Raw genomic sequence first — 10,396 nt, forward strand, 5'->3', positions numbered from 1 at the left:
CACACACACACACACACACACACACACACACACACACACACACACACTAGAGGCATTATATTGAAACAACAGACATTCTATCCATCAGAAACTTAGACTCAGAAAACTTAGTTTCTTCTAGTTCCAGTTTTGGCTTGGTCCTCTCTCTTCCTTATAGGCTTTGTTATCTGTCTTCCAATCCACAGAATTTACCATCCTCCCATCCCAGCCTATCTTTTGCTATGATCCTCTTCCTTTGTCCCCAGATGCTTAGGTTTTCAGCCTTCACAGAGCTCCAAGCCCTGAACTTTTCCTAGTTGTCTGCACATTCTCTCTCTCCCTCTCCCCCTCCCCTCCCCCTCCCCCTCTTCCTATCCCCCTCCCTCTCCTCCATGTAACCTCATCCCACCTAACCTCCTCCTAAGACGAATTTTCCTGTACCATCCTCACATAAGGCCCTAAGCGCAGCTAAACTGTGAGCTTCTTGAAAGGGATGATTAGATTTTATACACATGTGTACCCCTAGCATTGTATCAGGCCCTCAATGTTTGTTGAAAGAAGTTTTGGAGACAAAACTAATGAATCAGATAGAGCATTACCCTCCAAGGTAATAATGTTTTAGTTCAATTAAAAGATCTGTCTCCTCAAGGCCATGGAAGATAGAATCAAATCGTGGGGATTTCAGACCCTCAGGCATGCTTCCCCCACTTTGACATATCTCAGGCTCTTAAGATGCCATGTGTAATGGGGCTGGAGATTTCTTTACTTGGAGTTATAAGTTCCCCATTTTCACCAGATTGTCCAGGTTTTCCAGTAGCATTCGTCTCCCCACCTTGTCCACTGAGGACCAGCACAAGTAATTTATAACTCAGCCTCCCTCCAATGTAAAGACATTCCAAGCTCTATACTATGTACTAGTAAAGTTTCTCCCAGGTACAGTTCATGTGGCTCACTTTGCACAGATATAAGCCATGCGTGGATTCTAATTCAGGATCCATCTCCTGGCATTCCTTTCTAATCCATAGGCCTTTCCTTAGAGTGATGGGATTCAGGTTGGTTCACTTTAAGTCCACCCACCAGACCAGCATGGACCTATTATCTTTGGTTCTCATTCTGGTTTCTGGAGGCCTAACGTTCTGTTTTGTTTGAACCCTTTATGGAACCTATTTGCTTTTGGTAGAACCCAATTCTATGTATGCAGTCTATACCTTCATCACCAACACAACTGGCACATTCTGACTACTCTGCTCTACGAATTTTGCTTCTTTTTACCTCCTACTCCAGCCCACGACACAGGTCTTGCTCTCTCCATGAACCTTCCTATGTGTTTTTCTGCCTTAGGAGTCTCTGCCTGGCATTACCCACCACCATGCATCTAGGATCCTCTGCTCTGAATCTTCCTTTTTCCTTTCTTAATTCTTCAGCCAATCTCTGTCCCCCGACCTACATTCTCCTATCATAGCTTGTCTGCTCTGTTTTCTTTAAATGCCTCAATTACTAAGTTCATAACATACCAACTAAGGGTCAACTTCACCTCTTCCTCCCATCCGTGATCTAGCTAAGGGATTCCTCTACCACCTAACTAAACAGCTTAAGGGCAAGGACCCTGATTTATGCTTCCACATGTCCCACACAGCAATAAGCACAGGGCTTTACACATAGCAAATACTCAGTAAAGGTTTGTTGATTTGGTTTTCTTGAATAACATCTCGCATTTAGAGCTCCACAATGCACACATGTTTTAAAGAAAATTCTGATTTACTTCAGCTTTACTGGGAAAACACTTAAGGCCCCACACTTTTCAATGAAAACAACTATTTTCAACTCTATGTAGTGGAGGTTGAGGGCTGTTCAAAATCACTTTTGAGGGAAGGCATGTAGCTTCCCAGTTAGCTAACTTAACTGATAGTGGAGGGAAATATTCTACAGGTTGTGTCACAGTATTACAGAGGGTGCAAGCCACAACCACTGGCATTACATTCTGTTTGAGAGTAAGTGGAGACTCAGCAGTGCTAACCTAGGAAAGGGCGCCCAATGGGTAGCACCAAATGTCCACCCTGATTTATTCAAACTCTGATTAAATGAAAAGCAAGTGTGCTTTCTCCTCAATGAAAATAATGGATCTGAACTGCCTTAAAGAAAGTATTCCAACTGTGTCACATCCCAGACAGGTAGAATTCTGCCTCCTAACACTTGGAGGAATTTAGTTTCAGTTTCTGAGTACTTTCCTTGAGTCAGTCTCCTGGGGGATGGTATTTCTCCTTAAATAACACAAAACACCTTCACCTTTAAAAGGACTTGGGTTTATTAAATCTGACTCACAATGAGTACTGTGACAGTTGCCAGATGGCAAATATTCAATTGCTGTTGGCCCTTCATAAGTAATCATCATTTCTAAAGGAAAGAGGTGCCTCCCTAGTTTCAAATCTTCTTCTAAACTGCTGTAGACTTTTAGTCAGTGCCACACAATATCTCAATTACAAAACGTCTTACGTTGCTCCTCGGCAAAATGAACTGAGTAATTCTACTCTTTTCAGTAAGGCTTGGACCTAGGACCTTCCCACGTATCACAGAGTTGGGCATATGGTAGATAATTAATCATTGCTTATGAGTTTCATGTAAAAAATATTTTTTTTTACTCTGTACTATGTTCCAAACACTGTGGAAGGCAAAAAGCCTGGGTATATGTTTCACAGGACAAGTCTTTGGCCCTTGTCTCAGAGTCTAGTGCATCGGATGAACATGTAAATCAATAGTTACAACTAAAGTTGTTAAATGCCATAACAGGAGTTTATATGAAGTTGAATAGAAGGACTACGTCAGGGTTAGAATACCTCACTGGAGACATTTATTATGGGCTGCTCCCACGTAATAAGGTAGACAACAGGAGGAAGAGATTTTTCCAATAGAATGAAAAACACAGAAAAGAGAAAGGTCATGAGAGGTTCAAGGAGGAGAAGAGAGCTAGGTCTAGCCAGAGCATAGAGGTATGAAAAGAAGAGGAAGAAAGGGATGAGGCAGGGCCAGGCTAAGGAATTAGAATTTCATTCTGAAGGTGTTGAGGAGCCATTGATGGGTTTTAAGCAAGTGAGTGTCATGTTCAGATTTACACTTTTAAATAGCCCACTTTAGCAGCAACATACATGTGGCTGTAAACAGACAGAGCAGAAGATCACAAGCAGACCAGTTAGGAGACTACTGCAATAATCCAGATTAAAAACAATGGTGGCTTGGGCTAGGGCCATGGAAATGGGGATAGGAGTTTCAATAGTGGATAGATTTGAGAAGCACTATGGAGGTGAAATGAATAGCAGCTCATGACTAGTAGAAGAAAGGGTTTGAAGGAGAAGTCAGACACAAGGATTATAGACCAGGAACCCTGGTAGATGGAGATAATGTTAATCAAGATTAGGTGGGATGTCAAGAGCCTAGAATTTGGAGTCAGTGCTGGAATGTTCATCACTTAACAGCTGTGAGGTTTGGGACAAGTCTTTTCACCCTGGAAACTCAGTGTACTCACAATAGAAGCAAAAATAGCTATGACTTACCTCACATATCTATTGTAGGAGTTAATTAAAGTCATGTTTGAAAATATGCTTTATACGCTGGAAGGTACCATATACAAATGTTAATTGTTCTTCCGTTGACTTGAAAACTCACATTTCTTGAATCCAACAAAACTAAATCATGACCTTTTCTCTTAGAACAAGTTACTGACACTGTGTCTCTCATAATGAAAGAAAGTGTTGCTTGTTCAGGACAGGTAGGCAGAAGGGATTATTCAAGTCATAATGACAAGTCAATCACCCACACTCTCCAGCACCCCCGCTTCCTTATGCTGCCAAGCAGGAAATGGCTGTCAGGGGTTATTATGCAGGTGACAGTTAACAGCCATACTTTTAACATTCCATCAAACCTAGTGCTTTGGTCTGCTTTTAGTCACATAGGTAAGGACTCTTTGTTTATGTCCTAAAAAAGCAACAGTTGTAACTTGGTGATTTGAGATTTGTTTATGTCAGCTAATCAGTGGATTTGGAACAAGAAAAATGTCCTCAGGCCCAAGGAGGACACAAACACAAATGTTATTTTCTCTGAACTGTCAATTAACAGTCTACATAAATAATAATAAACATGACCTTTCAGTTGGTCATCAGTGATGTCTTGCCCTCAAACTCCTATCTTGGAAAGGAGCTACACCTTCATTCTCTTCCTCTAAATTGTGTTTGTGAGGGAAACTACATCTTGTTTTTACAGGTTGACCAGACATCTTACACAGTTTCTCGGTGAATAAGTAACGATGGCTTCTGCTTCCAGCTTTGTTACATCTGCTGACCTTCTACACTGTTCTGAGTTCTCATGGTACTAATTCAGTTGTCAACTCTACACATTTGATTAGACCTCATCTTTTTAAAGTATAGCTTTCAGGTCTCTGTTGGAACATAGGGACCCTTCTGTCTTCATGTATTTCTTGGGCTTATTTCTTATGTTATTTTAATCAGGTTTATTTCTTTCTAGCATCAAAGACATTTTCTAGAGCTTTTATTTTGAGGTGGCATAAACCCGTCTCCACTAAAAGTAGCCTTCCAACTGAGAATATATTATATATACTGGGAATAAGAAACCTTAAATTTTTATTTATATAGTAATAGCTTACATTTCTTGATCACTTAGTGTGTCTCAGAAATTCCACTAAGTGCTTCGCACGAACTATCCCATTTAATTCTCAAGACAACCCTGTATGGTAGGTACTATTATTACCTTCAAAGATCAGCAAATCGAGGCTCAGAATGATTAGGAAACTTGCCTAAGACCACAACTATAGTTCTAGAACTTTCTATAGTTCTAGAAAGTGGCAGAACTATAATTTGAACCCAAGTCTGTCTGATACCAGAACTTGGTTTCTTAACCATTATTGGATGCTGTTAATATAATACCATTTCATGTATTCTTATTACTGCTGGCCTAAAGCCAAATGGGGATGTAAGAGAAGCTTGTCTTACAGCACTGTTCTACTTCTCTCTTCTAGGACCATTCCTACTTCACCCCTATGCGTCCCATCCTGTGCCTTTATATGTCCTCGTGATCTAAATCTGTCCTTTGGGAATATGAACCTTTGCCTCTACTATCTTCCCATCAAAATATACCAGTCAGGTGTCTTCCTTAAGACGCCTCTTTTAATTAAGTGTTAGTGGAAGGGATCTGATAAATTAATTCATACCTGGGTGCTAATGACTGAGAACAATTTATCACTTCTCTCAGAGATATTTGCATGTTAACAATGGCTTCTTACCTTAACCCAGAGTAAATAAGAGGAAACCTGAAAATTTCAGGTCAGGGTCTTCTCAGTGCTACCATATAGGTAGTTTGTATGTCATGGGTACATAGGTTGAGCCTGATGCTCATCCCAGCTTCACACCTCTGTGAATGAGGAAGCTAATATGATATGTACAGTATTTTGGTATTCATTTAAGAGAGAATGCAGAAATTAATAAGTGGAATTGTTACAGGATTTATGTGAAGCTACATTAATAATTGTTACCTGAGTCATCAGTAGAGATGAAACTAGCATTTAGACAGGAAGTGTATAATTAGGAAACTACTGTTGGAATGAGATATTTATGGAGCATTCTTTAAGGGTCCTCAAAGTACTGTTTGGGAAAATCATACTGTCTCTTCGTCTAGATGGTTATTACTAAAATTTCTTTGTATAACTGCATATACAAAAATCTATATAACCCTGAGGACTTACCATTATATTTGAGTTTTCAAGTAACAGGGATGGAGTCATGCTGTAGAGTTATCCATATTCTGTTACCCATGTTCCATTGGGACCTGCAATTGTGAAATAGCTGGCTGAGGTTAGGGTTACAGACTACGTCCATGAAACTGAATGAGACTAACTTAAACAAATGGGAATTGAACCACCAACTTTGACCTCAGTAATTGCATGCTCTAAACAACTGAGATTTGCCAGCATCCGAATAAGATTTAACAAATTCATTCTCTGGAACTGAAAGTTTGACTTTTCTTTAAGAGTACCTAATCTACTCACTTAGCCAAATAGATCCAGTACATATTTAATTTTTAATATATCCACTGTATACTGTGGACCATTCACTAAATATAAAAGTTATACTCTCTCCTCAAATATAGAGATAAAACAATACTAAATAATACTAAAGTCATAGGATTAATTTTCAAAAATTATGTAGTAGTTGTGAAAACACTCTAAAGCACAATACATGGTAGATCAATATTATTGTCCTAATTGGAAGAGTCTATCTTCTAGAAACCCAGAATCATATGTATATAATAACAACCAGATACACATATGGGAATGAAAATGTTAAGAAGAGGAGTAACAGGATCAGATCTATGTTTTAGAAAGATTACTTTGGCGGAAGTGTGGAGAATGGATTGGCAGGGGATGAGGGGCATGGGAGAGTAGGACCAGGGGAGAAAGAGACACTGGCCACAGGGAGACCAGTTATTAGGATACTATCGCAAATAGCTCAGGCAGGAGATGATGGATTCAAGAGACATTATGGAGAACAGAATTAATAAGTTTTGGCGGGCTTCCCTGGTGGTGCAGTGGTTGAGAGTCCGCCTGTTGATGCAGGGGGCAGGTCCGTGCCCTGGTCCGGGAGGATCCCACATGCCGCGGAGCGGCTGGGCCCACAAGCCATGGGTGCTGAGCCTGCGCGTCCGGAGCCTGTGCTCCACAACCAGAGAGGCCACAACAGTGAGAGGCTCACGTAATGCAATGGATAGAGAAGATGTGGCACATATATACAGTGGAATATTACTCAGCCACAAAAAGAAACGAAATTGAGCTATTTGTAATGAGGTGGATAGACCTAGAGTCTGTCATACAGAGTGAAGTAAGTCAGAAAGAGAGAGACAAATACCGTATGCTAACACATATATACGGAATTTAAGAAAAAAAATGTCATGAAGAACCTAGGGGTAAAACAGGAATAAAGACACAGACCTACTAGAGAATGGACTTGAGGATATGGGGAGGGGGAAGGGTAAGCTGTGACAAAGCGAGAGAGAGGCATGGACATATATACACTACCAAACGTAAGGTAGATAGCTAGTGGGAAGCAGCCGCATGGCACAGGGATATCGGCTCGGTGCTTTGTGACCACCTGGAGAGGTGGGATAGGGAGGGTGGGAGGGAGGGAGACGCAAGAGGGAAGAGATATGGGAACATATGTATATATATAACTGATTCATTTTGTTGTAAAGCAGAAACTAACACACCATTGTAAAGCAATTATACTCCAATAAAGATGTTAAAAAAAAAAAGACATCCCATGCTCATGAATTGGGAGATTTAATATTGTTAGGATGCCAATACTACCCAAAATGATCTACAGATTCAGTGCAATCCCTATCAAAATCTCAATGGTGTTCTTTGCACAGATAGAAAAATCTATCCTCAAATTCATATGGAATCTCAAGGAATCCCAAACAGCAAAAACAATCTTGAAAGAGAACTAAGTTGGAGGACTCATTCTTCCTGATTTCAAAACTTACTACAAAGCCACAGTAATCAAAACAATGTGATACTGGCATAAGGACAGACATACAGACCAATGGGACAGAATAGAGAGTCTAGAAACAAACCCTTGCATATATGGTTAAATGATTTTCAACAGGGGTACAAAGAAAAAAGAAAAGTTTTGGCTATCAATCAGTGGGTGGGCTGTTGGGGGGAGGTGAGTATGAAGAAAGGGAAAAAATAGTAATTCTTCACAACTAAGAATTCAGAACTACTAAACAGTACATACTATAAACCATTATTTTTCTTCCTTATGTACATAATAGAGAAATCCAGTTGACTCTTCTGTACCTAGTGATTGGGCAATCAAATTCTTTCCATTTGTTTTCTGTTCCTTCTGAGAGCAGTATCAAGGAGTCACAAATCTCTCAAATCTGAGTTCTGTTCCCAGGATGTGGTGTATGGGGCAGGGGTACCTTTCATGGGGACCTGGATAAAAGTCCCAGGGAATGGGTTGGTCCCCATGCGGCACTCATACATTGATGCCAACAGAAGTCTAGTCAAGTGGGGAATCTGATTACTGGCCAAAGAGGACTGCAAAAAGGTTCAAGTTGGAGAAGTACACCAAGTGCCAGGTCCTAGGGTGAGGTAAGGCGGTAAGAGGAAAAATGAGTCACGAGATCAGACATTAGAGCAGACTGAGGAAGAGGTAGGAATGAGTGTGAGATAAGCTGGGGTGAATGGTTCAGGACAGAAGCCATGAATTCTGAAAGAATGAGCAAGGCCTGTTTTCATGTAATATGGGTAGGTTGGTACAGGCAAATACCTGATAGCTGAAGGCACTGAACAGGCCCAGACACCGTATATGGAATCCCTAGTCCAAAGTATCTCTGTGTCAAGAGCTGAAGAAACTTACATTCTTAGAATTATAGCAGAGGTTCCTATTCATGTTTCATTTTCCTAAGATTTGCAGTAGAAATATATATATTCTCAATATGTAAGAGCACAAGTTCTTTCACCTTCTGGAAATACATGGGACACATTTCTAATCCAGAAGTCTAAATCCAAGGCTATCTATCTTTCTCATTCTATTAGGTTACTATTTTCAAAGACAAATCCTCTAATTTATAAATACAGACTGCTTCATTAACTGTCTTTAACAGGTAGCAGAGGCTTTGTTACTGACAGCTGCCAGGCGGTGACTTGGAACACAGCCCTTGGTTTTCAAATTTGCCGTAACATGATACAGAGCGCATAGCACGTACTTTACTTCAAGAGACATGTCTAATTTTGTTAAACTTTTTGCTCTGGCTGCCATAATCTGTGCATGCTGCTCTAGGCTCTCCAAGTTCACAGTAGCCTTGTGGTTGACAAAGAATAAAACAAGGGAGTAGGAAAAGTGCATAAAGAAAATACAGTGAATCTTTCTCCCATTACCCCCAATACAGTTGTAGTTACAAAAGGGATAAAAAGCTTAGGCAAGAAAAAGCTTGTGAAGGAAATCCAAGCTGGGAAGGGCTCAGTAATCACAGCTGTCTCTGATTCTTTCTCATCTGAGTTTTGACCTTTATTCTGCTGTAAGACTTCTCCCCATCCTCTAACTGGGGCAGTCATTGCCACTACCATCCCTGGTTTCCAGCAGTCCTCTAATTGCCTAAGCTCCCCTGGACCAGTTACGGGCAATTCCCTTTGTTCTACCAGAACCAGGTTGGCATTTTTCAGGTGAATTTTTATTAAGATAGAAAGAGGAGACAAAAGCAAGGAGACTCTGATGCCTAGAACTGGACAGGATTCTTTATTCTGTGACAATGATTCTCAAAGTGGGCTCCCAAGATCAGGGAACTCATTATAAATGCAGATTCTCAGGCCCCATCCTCAACTTCTGAATCAGACACTCTGGGAGTAAGGTCCAGCCATCTGTCATTTAATGAGCCCTGTAATTCTAGTACAGGTTCAAGTTTGGGAACCACTGTTCTAAGGAAACTGCAACCTAGTCCTAGGTAGCCTTGACCAGTCTCCTTTTTCTTTCCTTGTGCCAACCATGTTTGGTTCTGTTTGCTGACGGCCTGCTTACTAGTGGCTAACTCTACCTTTGGGCCAGTGGACTTCATGTTCTGGGCTAGCACACTCACCAAGTATTACTACCACTAATGATTCCAGAAGCTTGCAGATGTTTTGCAGGTTTCTCCTGTGCCTTGCACTGTACTAAGTACATTGCACTCAGCGTTTCACCTTATCCTCACAACAGGTCCATAAGGGAAGCATTATTATCTACATCTTCCAAATGAGGAAATGTAGACTCAGAGAAGGTGACCTGCCCAAGGGATGCCAGGTAAAATGAGGCAGGGCCAGGATTCATATCTAGGTGTCTGTGACTCCAAAGTCCATACATACACCCTTGATTCCATACTGCCTCCGCACAGCTACGTGGCTCCTGCACCAGGCATCACCGGCTTTATCATCGCATATCAACTCACTGTCTTGGCTAGCTGACTTCTCTCCTCCCGCACTAGCCCTTTCACATATTATCCCAGGACAGGTTACTTAGCCTCACTGAGCTTCAGTTCTCTTGTCTGTAAGATGGAGAAATAATCCTTACCTCACAGGGTGGCTTTGAGGACCAAACAGGTAAATGTGTGTCAGAGTGTTGTCAATTGTAATAGAAAGGAAGGGTATTATTAGCTCCATTCTACAGATGAGGAAACGTAAGGTCACTGTGGTTACCTGATTTAGACAAAAACTGTTGGCTTTCCACCAGATATTTGAGGGTGTCAGGAGGCCTCTGCTCCCAAAATATCTCTGCTTGCAACTAGAAGTAAAGAGAGAGCTGCATTTAATAAGTATTCTCTATGAAGCTGAAAATGTTCTCAAGCTAGGGTAACAAAATGGGCAGAACACAGATTCATTTTG

General features: G+C 40.9%; 1 long non-coding RNA gene across 2 annotated transcripts in view; it reads right to left on the reverse strand.

The window, feature by feature from the left end:
* Window positions 1-10,396, reverse strand: part of LOC114905963 — a 40,950-nt gene that overhangs the window by 24,673 nt on the left and 5,881 nt on the right. For both annotated transcript variants that reach the window (XR_003796343.1, XR_003796342.1), the window contains exons 2-3: window positions 10,211-10,295; window positions 5,729-5,811 (exon numbers count right to left, since the gene is read on the reverse strand). This is a non-coding gene — a long non-coding RNA (uncharacterized LOC114905963). The remainder of the gene's footprint in view (window positions 1-5,728; window positions 5,812-10,210; window positions 10,296-10,396) is intronic.

Source organism: Monodon monoceros, unplaced genomic scaffold (assembly GCF_005190385.1).
Source record: "Monodon monoceros isolate NGI ecotype Baffin Bay Population unplaced genomic scaffold, NGI_Narwhal_1 Super_Scaffold_22, whole genome shotgun sequence".
Taxonomy (NCBI): Eukaryota; Metazoa; Chordata; class Mammalia; order Artiodactyla; family Monodontidae; genus Monodon; species Monodon monoceros.